The sequence below is a fragment of the Anas acuta genome, chromosome 21 (genome assembly GCF_963932015.1).
Source record: "Anas acuta chromosome 21, bAnaAcu1.1, whole genome shotgun sequence".
NCBI lineage: Eukaryota > Metazoa > Chordata > Aves > Anseriformes > Anatidae > Anas > Anas acuta.
In genome coordinates, this window is record NC_088999.1 from 1,251,832 (window position 1) to 1,271,075 (window position 19,244).

A 19,244-nucleotide genomic window follows, 5' to 3' on the forward strand; every position below is an offset into this window, starting at 1 on the left:
CAACCATTTCTTCTCCACAACCCACACCAGGAGGAAGGGGAATCAGGCACTCCATCTTGCCTCTTCCAGGAACCTCACTTCCTCACCTCCCACACCAAGTCCTCGAGCTCCCCAGCTGTATCTGCAACACTCCCTGACTCCCTGGCTGGATACTTCAGACCCAGGACATGACTCTTCAGACACCATCTCGCCAGCACCGAGCAGAGAACAACCGTCCTTCTCTACCTGTCAGCTGTGCTGTTGCTCATGCAGCCTAGCACACGCTCAGCCCTCACAACTGCACTGCCCAGGCTTTACTGACTCCTGTCCAGGGGCTCTTTTGCAGACAGCCTGTGTGCCCCTGCCAGCTTACACACAGCACAGATGGGTTCAGAGGGAAGGACCATGCTGAGCCACACACACTCCAGCAGTCACAGCAGCCACCAAAGGCATGCAGGACAGAGATCTCAAGCCTTACACTGGAAACAAGCTTGAACCATAGACAACAGAGGCAAAACTGAAAGGTGAATGGTATGGATCTGTGGGTAGGGGCTTGGGAGCAAGTTCCTGTTTCCCTAAGACAGCTAGGGAAAGGGTGCTGCAGGACAGGGCTGGCTGCCACCACTGCTCTGGGAGATGTGGGGAAGATGACCCAGTCTCAAGGAGCATTGCGCTGCATCCAAGGTGCCTTGCTGCTGATGCTGGGAGGACCTGTTGTCCCACCCCGGAGACAACCCATTCCCAATGACAGCAAGGCTTTCCAGGACTACAGAACAGCCAAAGCAGACAACAGGGTGACTGTTTTTTTTTTTTTTTTTCCTGCACACAGCAGTAGCTATTTTACCATGCCTGTGCCTAAAGCCAACCTTACATCCATCCCTAACCCAGCTGTCTGGAGCTCACCTTTGCTGTCTGCACTCTGCAGCATCCAAACAACCCAGCTTTCAGTCACTGCAGGAGAATGGTCCCCCCACCTCCCCAGCAGGTTATAGCATTGCTTCTGCATTCACCTTCAAAAACTCAGTTTCATAGCTTTTCCAAATCACTGATGATCATTTGCACTCACTCTCTCCTGCACAGCATCTCTGACAATTTGTTTCAGATAAAAAGAAATGCCCTGTTCCAAACTGTGCCAGCCATTACTCTGCTCAATGCAAAAAACACACAACTACTTAAATGCAACATCAAAAGAATTTAAGAGCTTCTACAGATACTGTTTCACATTCTATAGACAAATCTCAGAGAAACTTCAACATCCACATGTTATATAGGATACCTTTATGTTAAGACTTTAACAGCACATTCAACAACACTAAAAACAATCCCAAACAATAGATACACAGGATGTGATACAAACAATGGAGTGCGAAGCTCCATTAGGATTTCCCAACTGCTCTCAGTTAAAATTCTTACCACAATGCAGTACCAATAGTTACTTATCATCATACAGGAATCGTTGTTCTCCAGTAAAAACAAACATATTTCCAAATGATTCACACTACCTGAGGAATTAATGTTTTTTTCAGCTCTGTTCCAGATCCTAGGTCAGGAATCTCCTTTCTATTCTGGTAAATTCCACCAAGATATCACATGTAACAACAAGTTCTTGAAACAGTTTCATCAGATTTTCCCTTTAAGGTAACCCACCGCACTCCCAGGTGAGGCACAGGCACCTCAAAGGCACAAGCAGCTGAAAGTACTGCAGCGGAATCAGATGATCAGCATAAGCTTAGAGCTTCTGCAGCCTCCTTTCAGCTTTAGAAACGTAGCCTGTGATTTTCAAAGTCACCCAGCAGGGAAGCCACAATCCAGTGCAGTAGTTTAAAGCCCGGATAACACATATAAAAGCAATTTATATAAAAACAATTTTGAGAGCAAATATGAAAACAAAATATGACAGATGCTGCTTCAACATGTAACGAGGTTGCAGCACTGCAGCAAAATCTGTCATTCCCAGCTGTATGATGTTGCGCTGCATGCAGGCACAATGTGAAAGAGCTGACAATGCCAAGGAGTGCTACACTGCTGCAGAACCGTGAACAGTTTTACCCTTTTGCAAGCATCTGGATTGCATACTATAACAGAGCAAAATGTGTTAAATGAAATAGCTGAGGTAAAGACAAATGGGTAAAGAGCTGCTTGAGCTTATGTTCATTTTAGCTAGTCATGTAGAAAGGCATGTTTTCAGCTTATGATGAAGCTACCATTTAGAGTACAGATAAAATGCCCAGAGACTGAAACACAAACTTGAAAACTATTGACACAGGCAACTATTGACACACAGTGTCAATGTTTTCTTGCTAGCCTCTATTCCACCTTTCCTACTATGGCACTTGTATTTCCAATTCAGCGCACTTGCTGCTGCCTACTCCTGTACCACTATATGCAAGTGCTGGGCTGACCTGCACATTGTCTGTGGGTTCCCAGAGTGGGAGAGGTGCCGTACTGCAGCCATGGGAGCCTCCCTCAGCTGCCTGGCAGGATGACTGCTATGCTGTGACACAGGTTGGGTAGCCCTCTCACATCACCTCCTACAGAAGCAGAAGCTTTTCTCTCCTACTGTGCAGCCTGACACATGAGCCTCAAGCTTCAGGGGCTTTGTAATATTAACCACCAAAGTTCATTCTTAACCAGGGCTAAGAAAGCCTCAGTTCTCATTTCCTCCTCCTGCTGCTCTGCTCTTTCAGAGACAGGCAGCGCACACGCAAGGATCTGTCTGGTCTCATCCACAATGGTGTTTGCAGGGTGTCTGAAAGAAATCTGTCCCTTTCCTTCTGAGCAAGTGATCACAAATCCAACAAAGAAACAAGGGCTTTCACTGCAAAAAGTCGTATTTATATTCACCAACCACCTCTCAGAGAACCATCAAGTTTGCAATTTAAAATTGCAAACCTCAAAAATGGCTAGGTGAACGAGTCAATTTGAAACTAAGTGAGGTCTAATACCCGGGTTACACAGGAGGTCAAACTATGACTTCATCTGTGATTTAAAAACCAATTAGCTAGGTAAATTCAGAACTATGTTTACACTCAGTGGCCAGTACATGCAGAACAGATAAAAATCATCAAAGCCTACACTTTCCCTTCATGACATGAAGGAGGCAAAACCACCACACATTCCTCCCCAAGCCAGGGCAGATCGCGAGAGGGTGGTGAGGGAGCACAGGTCCTTTTCATCCCAGAGCACTGCATGTGAGAAGCAGGACTTGCCTGCAGCACCAGGCAGCCAGCCTGCTTCTGCCTTGAAGGGAGGAATGAGGGCTGTCACTGAGCACAGCCATGCTGCGGACTCCCAGATCACTGGGGCTGGGCAGCACTGGGACGAGGCAGCACAGAATGGCCGGTGTCGAGTCACAGTGGGACAGGGAGCAGAGGGAAGCCTTCCCCTTGCACAAGATACATGCTCTGGCACACAGGGCCAAAATTGTTTGGACTTAACTACAGTAACTTTTCCACTATAGTGCTCTAAATGTGAAGTCTGCACTACTGGTGCTCAAGTGTGGACAGTACTTTGTGTGAGCTGCAGCTTCCCAGACACAGAGTGTCCAAAGTCACCACAAAAGCAAAGTGATGGTGCATATGCAAACAGGGGCATGCACGTGGCAATACTTAATAGAATCAGGGAACCTTAACATTGCAAAACTGATCTCATAGTGTTCAGAACAGATCCTCACACTGATGATTCAGTCATTTTTAGACAGGCCTGCCCTGTGCCTGGCACTACTTGTGCCTTCTACCCCCATGCTGCCCCGCTCCAGCCAGACAAGTGTCCTCGGCTAGGACAGAAGTACGTAGGGTTAAAGAGGCTTGGAGGCAGCTAATTAACTTTCACCAGATCCACTGTACACTGCACCAGCTGGGGGAGAACTGGAAAGAGCACCCAGAGGAGAAAGCTGCCAGAGGAGGGGGAAAGGCAAACCCACCTCCTTCAACCACCATGCCCACCTGCACTGACCTAGCATTTCCCCAAACCGTGACTGGAGAAAATGTAAAAGTTCCATTGTCTCCTCCAAGTTACAGCAGCGAGCATCAGCTCCCATTTGTTTGTCACACAGAAACAAACTTAGCAGCTAATGTCTCCCTACATTTTATAGCAGTGTATTTTGGCAACCTTGTTCCTAAGCAGACAAATGCTCCATTTCATTCCCTGGGCTACTGGTGTGGATCCTAATGGGTTCCACTGCTGGCACAACTCATCCAGCTCTCACTGCTACAGACACAATACTCATGGCAAAAAGCTGCATAGCAGGCTGAGTATCATATTTAAACTAATTTAAACTTTCTAAAAATCCTTCATCTTTTCAACCCTTCATTATAACAGTGCATTCAACTTTCTGTATCGTGTTTCTACGAGAATCTCAAAAGTTCAGTAACATAAACACTAGATTTGCTGTACAACCCCTATGAGCAAGCACCAAAATAGTCTCAGCAATGTTATACCAAGAAGGAAATAGAAACTGCTTGTGTATGGTGTTTGTGCTCCTGTGTCTACTGCCAGTGCACTTAGGTGCAACAAACAGCCTTGCCTATCTTACTCCACCCTGCTTGAGGGTTAAAGAACATAGAACTGAACTGTGCCTTACAACCCCTTATCTGTCGAGATGAGGGCCCCTACAGGGGAACATCGCTGTCAAAACCTACAGAGACACAAAAAGGGTAAGACCTAAGCTGGCACATTTTGTTGGCTAAAATTCAATGCCATACTTCATGCACTCCGATTTTCAGGCTGCTGAGACAACACAAATCCCACCAACTCCACAGGAACAGTACACACAGGTATCAGTCGCTCACGGGTTTTTCCATCAAAATGAATCGGTCACTAACTCCAAGTCCCCAAATCTAGACATATGACTGACCATCCAGTGTCTGCAATGGTTGACCTCAGTCACCAGATGGAGAAGTCTGCCTTTGGCTGTTCACCCAGGCAAGCAGCTGAGTCTGGGATAAGTGCAGTGAATCCCACGTTTGGTGACCACTGACAGTAGAAGAGATCAAGTTAAAGTACTCAAAAACCTCAAAAAACGTAGACTGTGAAAAACAAAGGGAATAATAGTATCAAAAGGTGAAGCAGAGCAACAGAGATGGAAGAAGTAATGCTCATCAGCTGTCACCAAGTATTTCAAAATGCGTGCTTTCTGTATCACATACACAAATCCAAATGTAACCTAAGAAAAAAGACTTTACAATGGTTTTAGACAAGTGCTCTCCTTCCAATATGTTTTAAGAGTTCCCATGACTTGCATTTCAGTAGTTAGTGCAAAACATGCTGCCGCTCCTGATCATCATGTCAATCTTCCAGAGCAAACAGTGTCCTAAACAAGATTATTTGCTTCATTTGAGCTTAACATTTGCATCAAAATTGTTCCATTTTGTGATTTGGCTCAGTTACACCAACCAGACTTTTTGAAAAACTTCTGAAAATAATAAGGCATGTCTCATTTGTTTCCTTGCTGACCGCTGCCCTTGGTGGGAAGGAATGGCTTCACAGAGGATGAGCACAATCTCAGAGTACCTGTGTACAATACTAGGGTTAGATCATGCTCAAAGATTTAATCACCAGCTCATCCGAAAGAACAAAATAACTTGGCCTACATTGTTAGTAAGGCACACTGTTATTTTTGTTTTGTTTTTAACTACCATCTCTGGTCACAGCCAGATGTGAGAGTACTCTTTATACAAGAAGATCTATTTTTGTCTACGTTTACTAACTTATGTTAAATACATAAACTCAGTAGCTTATTTGCAGTTGGGCCAAATTTTCAGAGCACAGAGAAAGCCAGAGGAGCTAGCGAAGAGACTATGTTGCCATAACATATTTTGTCTTCCTATAAAGTAGAAATCTGTCAGCTTGCCCTTAACTGGAATAAGAAAGTTTTACCATTTAAAGGATTAAGGGAAAGCTGAGGCTGAAGGGCCACTGGGACCAGAACAAAGGCAGGGAAGTTAGTTACCAAGGACCTGCCTACTCTTAAGTTATTCTATGCTTCTATATCTCCTTATCCTGATTTACTCCTGCCCTCAGGAATTTTTAGCCACATGTCCAAAAAAACACAGCAAACAGTTTTGCAAGCTTTCCTCCACTTCCAGGGCCTGGCCTGTTAGAGGGGGCTTAGGTGACCCAACCAGCCCCAGCTGCCAGGGCACAACCCCAGACAGGGGCTGTGCTCACCACAGCTGAGCAGGGTTCTGCTTCGCAGCCCTACGCATGGCCAGTGCTCCCCAGGGCCTTTTGGAGCCTTCTGGGAGCCCGTCCAGCTCAACAGCTTGGCAGGCAGCAAACACAGGAAGAGAGAGCAGATCCTTTTCTGCTGTATGAGCAAGCTTAATCAGTACTGGGAAGAGTTTGAGTACTGGAGCCAGTGCAGCCATCCTTACTGCTGTGGATCCAACACAATAGAGGAATTATACTTCTGCAAGTACCACCGATGTGAAATGGCCATGTAGCACACTGCGCCTACTGAAACACATTGACTGGCCACAGGCTTTTATTAACTAACCAAAGCACATAATTGTTGGTTTTGTACTCACACATGCAGTAGAAATGCAGAGGAATACTGTCCCTCTTCATTATCCAGTAGGCAAGGAAATGCGTCTCTGCCACAAGACTGTAGGCATATGCTAAGTAACTGCATTTTTTCTAAAGCTTGAATGCCGAAGAAAACTCCAGGGTTGTAAAATATTTCCCCTTTTACTATCGTCACTATGCATTGCCACTTAGGAGAGATTCCGCCCAGGAAGCTCTCAGTTCAGCTAGAGACTTGATAAGAAACAACCTCAATGCATGCTGCAATTGTGAGCACTATTTTCAGTGCCTTTGTGGAGAATTTTAATAGCATTTATGCACCTATTAAAATCTAATCCAACTGCACCTAATCAGAAGGTGCTGACTAGTTGGTATGGTCACTTTAACTTGGGTTTGATTGGTTTAAAGGCTTCAAGTGTAGCATTAGAAAATAAAATGCAAATTTGCAATGGAAGTGTGGTCATCAAAGACAACCACCAAAGGTCCGCTACTTCACTTGCTCTACGTACCAACAACTTGTGACACCTGGCAAAGCCAACTGCAGTATCTGAGTAAATTTAAGAGGAGAAAAAGGAGATTTTGTGATGTTAAATAAATGAATTCCCTCAAGACAAGGCAGCAAAGAAGTCTTAACCTTTTTAACAAAGGCAGAGAGCATCAGAGAAGCTCACACATAAAAGGGAGAACATTATTCTTCATAAATAAGAGGGGATGGGCTGGGAAAAAAATCAGATAAATAAATAACTGACAGGAAAGCAAGGAGATAGTTGCAGAAAAGAAAAAAAAAAAAAAAAAAAGCTGATGGCTATTCACAGGAACCCCATGCCTTAAGCACGTAGAAACCTCAAGAAGGTCAACTACATGACAATCGTAGGAGAGAACCCTACACCGAGCGTTTGACGTGCATTTAGCATTTAGTTATCTCCAAACCGTCGGTGAATTTCTGCGTGCCTTTGCAGAGTACCCGCAGCGCTCCAGCCTGGCAAAAAGGCCGTGTGCCTTCCGGCCGGCCGCGCCGCGACCCCGCTCCGTGCCCGCCGGAGTAAACGGCCGGTCCGGGAGCTCGGGAGATTCCTCGGAGGCGACCGAGCACAGCCCGAGCCCGCCCGAGGGCGGCTCCCAACGGTGGCGGGGCAGCCCCGCGGGGCGCCGCACCGCTCTCGCCGAGCTCCCCGGAGCGACCGCCGCGGGCCGCGGGCGCGGGGCCAGTGCCGGAGCCCGCCAGGCCCCGGCGCGGCGGGGCAGGCCCGGCCTGGCCGCTCCCGGCAGCGCGGCCTCGCCGCGGTCGGGGTCTCGCCGCCGCCACGCCGCGGGCACCCCGGTCCCGCGGCACCCGCCCGGCGCGGGCGGCTGCAAGGCGGTCTGCCGGCAGCGCAGACAAAGCGGATGCCTCGAATTCCTCCCCACCCCGCCGGTCGGGCGGAGGCGGCGGCGTCGCGGGGCTCCGGACGGGGCCGCGGCACCCGCCCGCCCGCGGCCCTCCGCGGCGCCCACCTCTGCCTACCTGGGCGGCGGCAGCGCCCGCGCTCAGCCTCCGCCCGCGGCGCGCTCGGTCCGCTCGGGCAGCCGCCGGGGCGACCCGGGCCGGGGCAGCCGCGCCACGACTCGGGCAGCCGCAGCCCGCGGGGCTCGGGCTCGGGCTGCGGGTCCGGCCGCTGACAATGAGAGGCGGGCCGCGGCACCGGGCGGCGCCTGGCGTCACCGCGGGGGGAGCGGGGCCGGCAGGGCGAGGGGCGGGAGCGCGGCGCTGCCGGGCGGGGCGGGGCGAGGGTCCTGGGCCTCGGCCCCGCTCCTGCTCCGTGCCGCCCGGCCCGGCCGCGGCACCGCCTCGCGGCGCCCTCCGCCGGCGCCTGGGCCCAGGTCCTCCGGTTTCCTTCACTTTCCCCGTGGTTGGGAGAAGCCGCTGAGGGAGCTTCGGCCATTTTGGGGGAAAGCCGGGCGTGGGGCTGCCGGGCCGGGCCGGTCCTGGCCTGGCCTGGCCTCGCGCAGCCGGGCGGCCCTGCGCCCGCCGGGCCCTGCTGCCCGCCCGGCTGGTCCCGGGGCCGCGGCCGGAGCTGCCTTTATCTGAGTGCCCCCGGTGGAGCAGGTGGATGTGGCCTGGAGGAGGCTGCGGCCCACGGAGAGCCCCCTCAGGAGCAGGCCCCGGGCCGGAGCTGCAGCCCTTGGAGAGGAGCCCACGCAGGAGGAGGGGGCCTGGGGGGAGCTGCTGCCCGTGAGGGGCCTGTGCTGGAGCAGTTTGCTTCTGGGGGATGGACCCCATGGTACGGAGCCATGTGGAAGCAGTTCTTGAAGAGCTGCTGCCTGTGGGCAGCCCCCACAGGCTCAGTTCGGGAAGGATGGCATCCCGTGGGAGGGACCCCATGGGGAGCAGGGGCAGAGAGTGACTGGGAAGGAGCGGTGGAGATGAAGTGCTGTAGACTGACCGCAGCTCCCATTCCCTGTTCTCTTGCGCTGCGCAAGGGGAGGACATAGAATGTGGTTGATGGTGTGAAGATGTTTTAGTTTCTCACTGCTCTAGCTTCTTAGTAATGGGCAATAAAATACCTTAATCTCCCTATGCTGAGACTGCTTGACAGGTGAGGATAATTGTTGAGTGATTTCCCTGTCCTTATCTCAACCCTTGAGGCCTTTTCATCTTATTTTCTTCCCCTTTCCCTTTGAGGAGGGGGAGTGAGAGAGCAGTTGTGGTGGAGCTCAGCTGCCCAGATGAGTAAAACCACCACAGGTATGTGCAACCAAAAGATGTTAAGATGGAGCTGGAGACGAGACCTTCCAGCACCAAATGGGAAAAGTTGCTCAAAGTATTTTTCTGCTATTAAGCAAAACCCCAGGACTAGTGTAATGCAGAGCTTTTCCTAGAGGGTGGTGTGGTGATGGACACTGAGAGTGCTAGCTATCAATGCCTTTGTATAGCATTGGGCTGAACTGCCCAGCTGGGTCAAAGGAGGATCGGGTCAGCAGCTGGTGAGTGCTTCCAGCCCACAGGCAGACTTGGAAGTCTTATAATGCATTGTCCCCTTTTGCTAGTAGGTATGTTAGCTGTAGTCCAATACTGTATATATATTACAATACATTATGTATATATATTCCAATTTGTTCCAGATAAATTTTAGGCAATGCCAAAGGTAGATGCTTCAAGTGCTAGGTGATTCATCTTGTAAAGCTCTGGTAGAATATTGTGTGTGTTCACATGGAGTTGCAGGAATGCAATACCAAGAACACAACAGTGATATATCTTGTTAGTACAAAGTTTCACGTAAGACATTTAATTATATTGTTTTTTTTACATTTCATGGTGTGCCCTTATGACCAGGAAAACCATTTAGTGAACTGAACTGCTCCCCCAGGACAAGGAAAAAAACAAAAAACAAGTTAAAAAAATGTGTGCTTTCTGCTCCCTGACAACATGCCACCTGTTGGCTCCTGTGCTTTACTGGTGGGAGAAGCCTGGGGGATCCAGTCTGGGACAAGGACTAGTCAAAGGGCCCATCTCTGCCACCAAGTTCAGCACCATCATTTTGGATGCCAGGTGTAGAAGGCTGCATGTAGTGAGTGGGACCCGCAGCAGAGCTGGGGTGACACCCCCAACAATTGGCTGGCAATACTCATACTTACTGAAGGCTCACCAAAATGCTTCATCATTCTAGCATATCCCAAAGGTCCAGAGCTCACCTTATGGCCCCTGGCAGCACTATCAAGAGTTTCCCCAGGGTGGCAGAGGTTAGGCTTTGGAAATGGCAGCTAAGTCACAGCTCTTGAAATCCCCCCCTGGAGCCCAGGGATGAAAACACTTTTGTAGAACTGACCAGGGATGCTGAGACTCCTGTACCACAGTCTCCAGGAGGACAAGGTCAGTGATCTCCTCAAAACCCCATACCTCTGATATGCTGTGGAGGTATCTTCTTAGGGCAGAAGGGAGTGATGGGTCTGACAGTGTGCATTTACTACCCTTGTTCCCAGTTCAGCCCTCAACATTATGGAGGTTTGGGTGTTGGGATGGATAGAGGGGGGCAACATTCAGGAGAGGATGAGAAGGGAAGGGCCGGAAAATAAGATGTGTCTCCCCACCATAGGCTCTCTCCTTGGTGTATCCTTCAGTGTCATCTGTATGGATCGCACCTGCTTGTTGTTGGCAGTTGGCTGCAGTGGTCTGTTCGGGATCACTCTTGGCCCCCAGGTAGGCTACTTAGCAGCCGTTGATGGGTATCTGAGGAAGACAGGTTTCTAGTGGTAGTACTGGCATTCTGGTTTGAGTTTTGGGAAATCAGCACCCACCCTTTCAAGCCAAGAGATGGCTATTGTGCCCGTGCCCCAGGCCTTAGTGAGTCCTCATCATGCATTCAGTCTCTTCTCCCAAGCAACAAGCAAAAGGACAAGATGAAATGGCTTCAAGTTGCACTGGGGCAGTTTAGGTTGGATATTAGGACAAATTTCTTCACTGAAGGGGTTGTGAGGCATTGGAATGGGCTGCCTGGGGAAGTAGTTGAGTCATCATCCCAAGAGGTATTTGAAAGACGTGTAGATGTGGTGCTTAGAGACATGGTTTAGTGGTAGACATGACAGTCTAGGTTAATGGTTGGACCTGATGATCCTAGAGATCTTTTCCAACTTAAATGATTCTATGATTAATGCAATCTACACAGTCATGCTCATTACGGACTATGAAGGACGCTTCTCAGTCTCCTGTGCCACAATATGTCAGCAGTATTTGGACAATGAACTGCTGCTGGAAGGAAAGCACAAGGCAGAGTGTAATGACCTCACTACCCAGCTTGACTGATGGGAGGCAGTCAAGGGAGGTGTGAGGGAAATACTGAGGAACATGCTGAGCTCTAAGGAGAAATAAAGAACAAAGAAGCCGGAAGGTTCAGATATCAATACTGTATCTGAACCAGCTTCCAGGTGGGGATTCCAGTGTGAGGAAGAAACAGTGACTGGAAAACCAGGGAATGTCAGACCTCTGGATCTGGATGGACCAATGTGTGTCAGACCTCTGGATCAGCATGGGAGTCACCCTACCCACTGTGGTGGAAAGTGGCATGGCTGCAGCTGACAATACCATGGATGCGGCAACAGGGCTGCAGCTGTCTGAGGAGATACACAGGTGAAAAAAGCTGTGTTGTAGAGTTAGAGAAAGTTTTCTCACAGAAAATGAAATGTGATGCATGACCTAAAGGAAATGAGAAATAAGGAAGCTCTAGCTGTCCTGAGGGGAAGGAGCGATTTTTTTCCTTTCTTATTTGTGGGGACTTAGTGCATTCAGTGGAAACATCAGAAATGACAGAAAGGGACAAGTGGGGATGTAAGAAGTGCTGAAGGCAGACCTGGGCTCTGGGCTGGAGTGGGGGGAGTGCTGAGCCAAAGTTTGGCAACAGAGGCAATCTTTTGCCAAAAATTGGCAGAGGAGACAAGAACAAGTCAGGGAGCCCAACTCAACCTGAAGAATAAAGGGAACCAGCAGTGGGGCAAGCTACATATGGGCTGGAACAGGAAGATGAAAGAGGATGCAGAGGCACAGGGCAAGGGAGGAGGAAATACAGCAGAGGTTATGCTGTTGGTGCTGTGTTTAGGGTGGGCTGGAGAAGGTCACTGTGCTTGTGTGCTTGATATGAATAGCAGAGTTGATAAGAATAGCAGAGAAAAGCAGCGATCTCTTTCCCCAGGGTCTCTTTCTTATCTCAAAGACTGTCACTGTGGCGTGGCAGCTTCCTCTTCTTATAGTACTTGGCAGAAAAGGTTGTGTATTCCAAAGGGTGCAGAGTGTAAATAATGTGACCAGAAATGAGGTGGGGGGAGGGGAGATAATAAACACCCATAAAATCACAAATAGTATGGGGAAGCAACAGAAACTGTCAGCATGTCTGGCAACAGAAGGGTGTAGCAGGTTTAAACAAATAAAAGTAGCTCTTGCAGTTTAAACACGGCTTGATAGCATGAGAAATGCATGACCACAGGATGCCACAAACACCAGAGGTATGAGTAGGAAAAGGGATTAGACAAGCTCACGGGTAACAGATTTCTCTGTAGCTATGAAAAATATCTAGTCATCTCCTAGTCTGTGAAGTGCCTGAAGTGACTTTTCAGATGCTCTTTCTATTCTGTACTTGCTGTTTCTATGGTGAATTTAAATGAGGTATGTAAGTTGATCTAACAGCTTGCTAATGATGATACATGCAGTTCTGTCCTGTCCTCCTGAAACTACTTTTGAGTCTGTGCTGCTTCTGTTGCACCACTTCTAGCATTTGTTCTGTTCATTAAACTGGCAGAAAATTAACAAGAAGTGAATACTTTTCGCCAGTTTAGTGAGTTGAATCAGCCCACATGTTTATGAGCCAGTGGCATCCATCAAAACAAAATTTTTTGCTGTGCTCTGCAAGGAAGATAAGAAGTTTTCTTAATGGCAGTTGAAATTCTTACATTATTACTTGATTCCAGGGCTTCAACCTTTAAGTATTAACATCAGGGTCATGATAGGATCCCAATATTTATTGAATTAGCTTCTAAAAGCTTCTGACAGAGCTGGAGCCTTGGCTACACTAGGTGCCAGACAGACTTCAGGAATATGAATAAACACAGTTAAGTGGGGGAAAGAAAAAAAAAAAAAAAAAAAAAGAAACATCTTATTATGACTCCTATGTTATAGTTACAAGATTCTACCATGATGTCCCCTGACAGCCCACAACCATATCAAGGTACATCAACAAAGGTACTGATCTCTGAGAAGCAAGCAGCAACATCGGAAATAGGACAATGTCATATTCAGTTCATACCATCTTCCTCCTGGTAACAAAGCATATGCTGTGGCATTACAGTGACAATGCCATGTCATCTTTAGACCAAGGCTCTTCATCTCTGTCTTCACCAGCATCATAAGACAGAATCTGACATATCTGGAGAACAGCATAATGGGTAGTGGTTGCTGTTGGCAGTAATAAACAGGATTTACATGCACTCAGAGCTAGGTTTGTCTGAATATGTTAGACAACTCTAGTACAGACTCGGTCTCATTTCAGTCTTTCTTCCTAGGCAGTGGAAATGTCGTTAAAGTCAACTGAGTTTAGGGGGTATTCACCCCTTCCTGGAGCAGACATCTTAAAAATATCAGCTGAATTAGGCATACACATGAGACCAGAAGGATGCCTTTTAGAGTGCCAGGGAAGCTGGCTAATGTCATTGCGAGACTGCTTTTTATCATTTTTTGAAAGGTCCTAGGGAAAGTTCTGGTAATTGAAAAAAAGACAGATGTCTTCTTCCTTAGTTGTTGAAATATTCTACACTGAAATCTAATTGCAGGGTTCTGCAGTGAACACATAATGCTTTGACTTTTATTTATCTAATTCTTCTGTTTTGAATAAATTCTAATTTGTCATTGAAATAACTATCTGTTGGAACAACTACAATACGTACTTCTTTACAAATTAAAAAAAAAAAAAAAAGTGTTTTACTTTACCTTTGTGCTCAATATTACCAGAGTTTAACTGGAGAGACTCTTAGAAATCACGCAACTCTCATGTGCCTTCTTTGAAATGCATTTGTGTTCTCTTGACTGTGATCCACAGACGATTAATTACACAGTAAATATGGACATTGATCTCTGACATAACAGCCTCCTCCTTTCAGCTGTGTGATGTTATTTATCTTTCATTTATGATCCTTAGTTAGTGTTTTCCTATGCTGGTGCCACATCATTTTTTTCCCAAATATGAATTCCTCAAGCATTATACCAAATATTTACCAACATTGACAATGGTGTAATATTGGACCATATGCCTTTTTGAACTAGCCTATAATCAAAGAAAGGGGACAGTTTCTTTGCTCTTGAATTACACAGTGTCTTATAATTGCCCAAAGAACAGTAGTGGATCATGTTCTATTCTATAATATTTTGCCATTCTGTTCATCATTGAAAGTAGGCAAGACAGGGGAAGAACAAAAGTATAGTTGATCCAGATAAGGCAATGTGAATAGACCATCTAGCCTCTCAAAGGACCATTATCTGTGGTTTTATGATTCATGGAAGTCCTCACATTGGGTAGATGTGAGGTATTCCCAAAATACTCTCTGGGAAGTCTGTTTTTCATCAATGTCACTCCCCCGATACCAAAGGACAAAGTTCAGTTTTATCTGTAGAAGCAATTCAGTTGTATAAAAACCATCTACTACTTACTAGAGAACAGACTTGATCCTGGGTCTTCTAGTTTCTAGGTGTGTTCTAAGTACTGACCTATCCAGGTCTGGCTCTCCTTTCCCTCTTCTGAGCATGACTTGTATACATGTATGTACAAAGAGGATAAAATTTTCTGGCTGGAAACTATCGTGGAGCAAGTCAATCAAGTTGTGATCCAGCAGCTATGGGAAGGATGCTGGATAGGAAGGTTCCAGGTACTCTTCTGAACACTGGAGACACCTTTGGACAGACAAGGGTCCTTCATGAAGGGCAGGCTCAGAACATTGGTATGGAAGCAGAGATAATACCTCCCAAACCAAGGAGATTAGATGAAGAGGAAATTGCATTCTTCAAGGACTTCTTGCAGAATTCCCTAAGACATGGGTTTCCAAGTACCCTGCTTCAATTTCTCATTGATCTTTAATTAATTTAAGCTATTTTCTGCAGGCTGAACAACCCAAAATTTCTCAATCTTTCTTCATGAGAGGTGTGCCAGTCTCCTGATCATTTTTGTGGCCCTCCTCTGGACACACTCCAGCAGGTCCATGTCCTTGGATTGGGACCCCAGATCTGGAAACAATACTACAGGTGAGGTATCACTAGAGAGCAGAGGAGGAGAATAACCTCAGTTAACCTGCTGGCCACGCTTCTTTTTATGTAGCCGAGGATATGGTTGGTTTTGTGGGCTGCAATCACACATTGCCAGTTCATACCCATTTTTTCATCCACCAGTATCTCCACGTCCTTCTCTGCAGGACTGCTCTCAATCAATTCATCATCTAGTCTGTATTGATACTGAAGATTGCCCCGACCCAGGTGTAGAACTTTGCTCTTGGCCTTGTTGTACTTCATGAGTTTTGCGTAGGCCCACTCCTCAAGTCTGTCAGGGTCCCACTGACATCCCTTGGCATTTCTTCCCTCTAGAATATCAACTGCATCACTCAGCTTAGTGTCATCTGCAAATTTGCTGAGCATGCACTCAATCTCACTATCTCTATCATTGATGTAGTATCACTGAATAGTATTTGTTCCAGCATGGACCCTTGAGGAATACCACTTATTTATTACTTATTTCCTCTTGGACAATGACTATTACTCTGGGCACAGACATCCAGCCACATTTCTTTGTCCATCTAACAGTCCATCCATCAAAACCATATCCCTCCGATTTAGTCTGAAGAATTGTATCAAAGGCCTTACAGAAGTCCAAGCAGATGACATCAGTAGCTCTTCCCTTGTCCACTGATGTAGTCAGTCCATCGTAGAAGGCCACTGGATTAGTCAGTGTACTGGGTCTGGCTGGAATGTTAACTTTCCCGGCAGCAGCCCATACAGTGCCGTACTCTGTACTTGTAGCTGGAACAGCAGTGTTATCACACCAGTGTTGTGTCTACTGCTGAGCAGCAGTGGCACAGTATTGGGCCTTTCTCTAACCCTCCTAGGGGATGGGCAAAAAGTGAGGAGAGAAACATCAGTAGGGCAGCTGACCTAAACCAATCAAAGGGATATTCCATACCATGTGATGTCACACTCAGCAATAAAAGGTGGAAACAGGAAGAAGAGGGGAGGGGTGGGCTCTCATTGAGAAGACGTCGGTCCTCCTCTCGAACACCGGCTGCGTGCGTTGAGGCCTTGCTTCAAGGACGTGGTCAATCATCGCTCATTTGTGGGAATTAGAGAGTAATTTCTTTCCTCTGCACTTCCATATAGCTTTCATTTATTTTGTTTGTTTGTTTTCCTCCCTTCTTTTTATTTTCCCTTTTCCCCTCCCTTTTCCCCTTTCCCGTTTTATTTCCCCTTAGTTAAATTGTTTAGTTCATGGTAGTCTTTATTTAATTATTATAATTATTTCCCTTTAATTAAATTATCCTTATCTCAACCCGTGAGTTGTTCTTTGTTTTACTTCTCCCCCTCCTCATCTAAAGGAGGGGGAGTGAGAGAGCGGTTGTGGGGTTTAGCTGCCCAGCACGGTGAAACCACCACAGTCAGGCACGATTTGCCCTTAGTGAAGCCATATAGTCTGTCTCTAATCACCTTCCTATCCTCCATATGTTTTGGCATGACATCCAGAAGGATCTGTTCCATGATCTTACTAGGCACCAAGGTGAGACTTAATGGTGGGTAGTTTCCAGGATCCTCCTTGTGACCCTTTTTAAAAAGGGATGCAATACTCCCTTTACTCCAGTCACTGGGGACCTCTCCTGACAGCTAGGACTTTTCAAACATGATGTGGAGAATGGTTTAGCAACCACATCAGCCAATTCCCTTAGGACCCTGGCATGCATCTTGTTGGGTCCCATAGTCTTGTGTACATTCAATATGGTTCGTGTCCCACCATGTTTCAGTGATAGTGATTAGGTCATAGCTTTCTAAGTGCACAGAGGCTTCCAACTTCTTCTGTCTGTTACCACAGCTATGTGCATTAGTATAGAAACACTTCAGTTGGACTATCAACCCTGTCACCATTTTAGAGGAACATACTTTGAGGACTTTAACAGTTTTTCACTGTCGGTTCCTAATATATCAGTAGCTCCTGGCTCTTCTCTGTCCTCTTCACCCTCCCTTCAAGTACTTCTACACATTGATGAAATCTCCTCTAACCTTCCTCTTCTCCAGGATGAACAGTCCCAGCTCTCTGCACCTTTCCTTGTAAGAGAGGTGCTCCAATGTCTTGATCATCTCGGTGGCCCTCTGCTGGAAACTTGCCAGTCCATATAAGGACAATCTTCCAATATAAGGAAAATCTTTTTCACTGTGAGGACAGTCAAGCACTGGAACAAGTTACCTAAAGATGCCCAACATCCTCTTTCTTGGAAGGCTGAAAAAAACCCTCAGTAACCTCGTCTGATATCACAACTGGCCCTGCTTGGAGCAGGACCTTAGATTACCAACCTCCAGAGGTCCCTTCCAAGTGAATTACTCTGGTAGTGTGTTGTGTGTCCTCAGATCTGAGCAAGGACTGATACAATTGCTATCGTTGCCTCTATCAGTATTTCTAATTAAATGTTGGCATCAGCTACTCCAAGTCTTTGATTTCAAGTTTAGAACCAGGTATCAGGACACCTGAAGGACCCTGTAGAAGATGCTCCCTCAGTGAAATGCAGACCAAAATTCAGTATTACTTGGACAACCAAGTGGCAGCTTTGCTGCCAAGTTTGTTCAGGAACACTGTGACCTTAGGGCTCACTGCTAGCATGCTGCCTTGGAACATCAGGTAGGAACAGGATTAGTTGTTATTAAGAGACCAGTCTGAAGGCAAGCCCTGCCTTAGGCAACATGAAGTCATCAGACAATAAAAAAAGCTTTTTCAAGTTTGTCAATAGCAAGAGGTCAAAGGAAAATATGGACTGATATTTGAAGCAGATGGTCACCTAACAGCTAAGGATGAGGAGAAAGTGGAAGTATTTAATGCCTTTTTTGCGTCAGCATTTAATAGTTACGGCAGATCTTGGGCTGTCCGGTCCTCAGAGTTGGACGACCATGTCTGAGGGATCAGTGACTTTCCATCTGTCGTCACCAAAATTCTAAGGGAACTGTTTTATCAGCTCAGCATTCATAAATTCACGGGGCCTGACAGCCATTCATGCCAGAGTATTGAAGGAGTTAGCAGATGTTATAGCTGGATCCTTTTCTGCAATTTACCAAAGGTCTGGTGAGCCTGAGGAAGTCCCTGCTGACTGTAAGTTGGCCAGTGTTACAACCACCAACAAAAAGGGCATGAGAGAAGACCTCTCATGGAGACAGGAAACTACAGACCTGTTGGTCAAACCTCAGTCCCTCAAAAAGTTATGGAGAAGATTGTAAGGCATTTGAAGAACAAAGCTATTACCAAGCATAGTAATTTTTTAGTAATTTGATCTCCTTTTATGATAAGGTCACCCACTTGGTGGATGAAGGGAATAGGATGAACGTAATCTTCCAGGATTTTAGTAAGGTCTTTGATACTTTCCCTCACAGCATCCTTCTGGACAAATTGCCCAACTGTGAGACAAACAGCTGGCTAATGCTATGCTGGGTGATGAACTGACTCAATGGTAGGGCTCAAAAGGTCATAGTCAATCATGTTACATCTGGCTGGCAGCTGGTCACCAGCAGTGTTCCCCAAGGTTCAACTCTAGGACCAGTCCTGTTCAACATTTTTATCAATGATCTGGATGCAGGAGTGGAGTGCATCCTTAGTAAATTTGCTGGTGATACTAACCTGAGAGGTGCTGTTGACTCCCTAGAGGGACAAGACATCTTGCACAGGGATCTAGGTAGATTGGAGCACTGAACAATCATCGACAGAATGAAGTTCAACAAAGGCAAATGATGGGTGCTGCACCTGGGGAGGCATGAGGACAGATACAGGTACAAATTAGGAGATGCGTGTCTGGAGAGCAGCTCAGCTGAAAGGGATCTGGGGGTGCTGGTTGACAGCAGGCTCAGCGGGAGCCAGCAGTGTGCCCTGGCAGTCAAGAAGGCAAACCTGATTTTGGGGTGGCATAGGGGTGGTTTTGGGGTGATACTGACTTTCACTGACTTTTAAACACAGCATAGCCAGCTGGTCAAAAGAGGTGATTCTCCTGTTACAGCT

General features: G+C 47.0%; 1 protein-coding gene across 2 annotated transcripts in view; it reads right to left on the minus strand.

Moving 5' to 3' along the window:
* Positions 1-8,228, minus strand: part of LUZP1 (leucine zipper protein 1) — a 44,595-nt gene extending 36,367 nt beyond the window's left edge. For both annotated transcript variants that reach the window (XM_068657876.1, XM_068657878.1), the window contains exon 1: positions 8,006-8,228. The gene's annotated coding sequence lies outside the window, so the exon portion shown is untranslated. The remainder of the gene's footprint in view (positions 1-8,005) is intronic.
* Between the last annotated feature and the right edge of the window lie 11,016 nt (positions 8,229-19,244).